At 36.2% G+C, this 4,811-nt stretch overlaps 1 pseudogene; it reads left to right on the forward strand.

Moving 5' to 3' along the window:
• The first annotated feature begins 1,394 nt into the window (after positions 1–1,394).
• LOC112859569 (U2 spliceosomal RNA) lies at positions 1,395–1,500 on the forward strand (annotated as a pseudogene).
• Positions 1,501–4,811: the final 3,311 nt, after the last annotated feature.

A 4,811-nucleotide genomic window follows, 5' to 3' on the forward strand; every position in this document is an offset into this window, starting at 1 on the left:
TTCCTGAGGAAGTGATGTTTAAGCTGAATCTTGAGGGATAATGAGATCCGTTTCTACTGTCTTTCTTTTCCCATGGGTTTTCAGTTCCTTGTATTCTCATACGCCTGACAATTTTTAATGGAGTGCCATTGTACATGAAAAATCATAGATAATATAAGGTTCTGGGTGACGTTATTCTTCTTCAGAAAGAATTTGTATTTTCTTCTGGGGAACAGCTAGGCACATTTCCAATCCCAGATTATCTTAATCCAACCATGGAGATATTTCAAAAGTAAGCATCAGTCCCTATGAGGGATGGTCTATTTCTGGTTCACTCTTATTTTTAACAGTGGTTCAATTGAGACATAATTCACATATCACACAATTCACCCATTCAAAGTATAAAATTCAGTAGTTTTTAGATACCTGCAACGATCACTACAATCCATTTTAAAGAACATTTTCGCAGCCCCTAAAAAGCCATCACGTCTCTTATTACCCCTACACCCCCTAGACCTAAGCAACCACGGGTCTACTTTCTTTCTCCATAAGCTTGCCTATTTGGATATTTGATCTAAATGGAACTATATTATGTACGGTCTTTGTGACTGCTTTCTTTCACTTAGCACAAATGTTTTCAAGGGTCATTTGTGTCGTAACATGTTTCAGTGCTTCGTTCCTTTGTTATAGCTGAATAGTATTCCACTGTACGGAGAGACCACATCTTGTTGATTCATTCATCAGCTAATGAATACTTGGACGATTTCTACCTTTGGCTATTATGCAGTGCTTCTATAAACACTTGTATTCAAGCTTTTGTGCGAAGATGTATTTTCATTTCTCTTGGGTAGATACTTAAGAGTGGAATTTCTTAGGTGTAAGGTAACTCTATATTTAACCATGTGAGGAACTGTTAGACTATAAAATGGATGCTCTATTTTATATCCACACCAGCAGGGTAGGAGAGTTTCCACTTCTCCACATGCTATTGTCTGATTTTTTTATTATAGCCATCCTAATGAGCGTGAGGTGGTATCTTGTCAAGGTGACTAATGATGTGGAGCATCTTTCCAAATTTATTGGACATTGGTATGTCCTCTTCCTTTTTTTAAGTTTATTTATTTATTTTGAGAGACACAGAGAGAGAGAGAGAGCAGGGTAGAGGAGGGGCAGAGAGAGAGGGAGAGAGAATCTTGAGCGCGGAGCCCAATGAAGGGCTTGATCTCATGAATGGTGAGATTATGACCTGAGCCAAAATCAAGAGTCAGACGCCCAGCTGACTGAGCCATCCGGGCACCCCAACTGGTATATCTTCTTTGGAAAAAATGCCTATTCAAATCCTTTGACCATTTCTTTTTAATGGGTTGTCTTTTCATTACTAATTTGTAAGATTTCTTTATATATTCTAGATTCCTATCGCTTCTCGGCCTTTTGGCTAAGATCAAGTGTAGTATTTGTTCTTATCAGTATATATTCTAGATTCCTTATCAGATACGTGATTTGTAAATATTTTCCCCCATTCTGTGGGTTGTCTTTTCACTTTCTTAATAGTGTTCTTCAAAGGATAAAATTTTTAAATGTTGATGAAGTTCAATATTTTTTCCCCACTGTTGCTCATGTTTTTGATGTCGTATCTTAGAATCTGTTGCTAAATATGAGGCTATGGAGATTTATCCATAGGTTTCTTCTAATAGTTCTTATCATTTTAGGTCTTATATTTAGGTTGTTGATTGCTTTTGAGTTAGCTTTTGTATACGGTGTGATATAAGGGTCCAACTTCATTCTTTTGGGTGTGACTATCCAATTGTTTTAGTGCCATTTATTGAAAAGGCTATTCTTTTTCCGCCTTGGCAACATTGTCAAAAATCAACCATAGACATGTGGGTCCATTTCTAGACTCTCAATCCTATCTCACTGCTCTATATGCTCTATAATGCATAGTAATGAAAAGTCTATAATCAAGACTACACTGTCTTGATTACTATCGCTTTGCACTAAGTTTTGAAATCAGAAAATGTGAGTCCTCCTTTGTTCTTATTTTTCAGGATTGTGTTGGCTATTCTTGGTCCTTTGCAATTCCATATGAATGTTAAAATCGGTTTTTCGATTTTTACCAAGAAGCCGAGATTCTGATGGGGATTGCATTGAACCCGTGGCTCAATTTAGAGAGTATTGTCATCTAAATAATATTAAGTCTTCAAATCCATGAACATGAAATGTCTTTCCATTTATTTGGACTTATTTTCTTTCAACAATGTTTTATTGTAGTTTTGATTGTACAAATTCTTTACCTCTTTTGTTAAATTTATTGCTAAGTATTTTATTCTTTTTGGTGCTATTGTCAATTGAATTGTTTTCTTAATTACATTTTCATTATGCTCTTTGCAAGTGTATAGGAAAACAATTGATTTTTACATACATATCTTAAATGTTTATTCTTTTATTCTATTTAGAGAGAGAGAGAGAGAGACAGAGAATGAGTGGGGGAGGGTCAGAGAGAGAGTGAGAGAGAGAATCCCAAGCAGGCTCTGCACCGTCAGCACAGAGCCTGGTGTGGGACTCGATCTCACAAACTGCAAAATCATGACCTGAGCCAAAATCAAGAGTCGATCACTTAACCAACTGAGCCACCAAGCTGCCCCTTAATTTTGCATATTAATCTCATATTCTGCAACCATACTTAATTTGTTTATTATCTCTAACAGCTTTTGAGTGGTTTACTTGGGATTTCCTATATACAATATCGTTATCTGTGGACAGAAATAATTTTACTTCTTTCTTTCCAATATGAATGCATTTTATTTCTTTTAATTGTCTAATCGCTCTGGCTAGAACCCCTAGAACAATGTTGTATAGAAGTGGCAATCGTGGACATTCTTGTCTTGTTCTTTTTCTTAGAGGGAAAATATCCTGTCTTTCAGCATTAAGTATTATGTTAGTGATTGGCCCTTTATCAGATTGAGGAAATTCCTTTTTTAAAAAAATGTTTATTTATTTTTGAGAAAGAGGCTTGAGGAGGGGAGGGGCACTGAGGGGTGAGGGGGGACATACGATCCAAAGCAGCCTCTCCACTGACAGTTGCGGGACTGATGCAGGGCTCAAACTCGTGAACCATGAGATCATGACCTGACCCAAAGTCAGACACTCAACCGACTGAGCCACCCAGGTGCCCCAAGGAAGTTCCTTTTATTCCAAGACTTTTGAGTGTTTTTATCATAAAAGGGGATTGCATTTTGTCAAGTGATTTCTCTGCATCTGCTGAAATGATTGTGTGTATTATATCCCTCATTACATCGATAAGTTGCATTACACTGAGTGATTTTCAGGTGTTAAACCAAATTTGCATTCTTGGACAAATCTCACATGATTCTCGTATATAATTATTTTATATACGTCGCTGGATTCAGTTTGCTAGCATTTTGCTTAGGATGTTTGCACTGATACTCATTAGAGATACTGATCTGTAGATTTCTTTACATGTGATGTTTTTTGTTTTTGTTTTTTTCTTTTTTTTTTAAATATTTTTCTTTATTTTTGAGAGACAGAGAGAGAGCACGAGCAGGGGAGGGACAGAGACAGAGGGAGACACAGAATCTGAAGCAGGCTCCAGGCTCTGAGCTGTCACCACAGAGCCCAACGCAGGGCTCAAACCCACAAACTGTGAGATCGTGACCTGAGCTGAAGTCGGATGCTTAACCCAACTGAGCCACCCAGGCACCCCAAGATTGTCTATTCCTTCTTGAGTCAGTTTTGGTGTTCTGTGTCTTTCTAGGAATTTGTTCATTTCATCCAAGTTGCCTAATTTATTAGCATGCAATTGCTCATAGCATGCCTTTATCATCCTTTTTATTTTTGTAAGATCAGTAGTAATGTCTCTTTCGTTTCTGATTCTAGTCATTTGAGTCTTCTTTCATTTTTTTTCTTGGTCAGTCTAGCTAAAAGTTTGTCAATTTTCTTGATCTTTTCAAAGAACCAACTTTTGGTTTTGCTGATTATCTCTATTGTTTTTCTACTCTATGGCTTCTTAATTTCCACTTCAATCTTCATTATATCCATTCCTTTGTCTTGCTTTAGGTTTTATTTGCCCTTATGTTCCCAGGGTCTTAAGATGGAAGTTTAGGCTATTGATTTGAGATCTTTCTTCTTTTTTGATATAGGTATTTATCAGATATATATATTAGACTGCCTTGGCTATCTTGACATGCTATGTCTTTGTTTTCATACATCTAAAGATATTTTCTAATATCTCTTTGATTTCTTCTTTGTCCCATTGGTGATTCAGGTGAGCGTTGTTTAAATTCCACTTATTTGTGAGTTTCTTGAATTATTTTCTGTTATTGATTTCTAACTTCATTCCATTGTGGCCAGAGATCTTACTTTGTATTATTTCTATCCTTTAAAATTTATTGATGTTTGTTTTATGACCTAGCTTTCCTGAAAGATGTTCCATGTGCTCTTGAGAAGAATGTGTATTCTGCTGTTGTTGGGAGTATTCTAGAGATGTATGTTAGGTCTAGCTGGTTTATAGTGTTGTTGTCTTTGGGGTTTTTTGTTTCTCTTATGCCTAGTTGTTGTATCCATTATTGATAGTGGAGTATTGAGAGCTCTAGACATTATTGTTGAATTGTTTACATCTCCATTTATGTCAGTGTTTGTTTCATGGGTTTTGATGCTCTATTGTTAAGTACATATATATGTTTATAATTGTTATATCCTCCTGATGGACTGACCTTTTTATAATTATAAAATTCCCTCTTTATCTTTAGGAAATTCTTTGGTTATAAGTCCATTTAGTGTGCTGTTCATATAGCCAGGGCAGATTTCTTGTGGTT

This window comes from Puma concolor, chromosome A2, assembly GCF_028749965.1.
Source record: "Puma concolor isolate L17-30 chromosome A2, mPumCon1.1.hap2, whole genome shotgun sequence".
Taxonomy (NCBI): domain Eukaryota; kingdom Metazoa; phylum Chordata; class Mammalia; order Carnivora; family Felidae; genus Puma; species Puma concolor.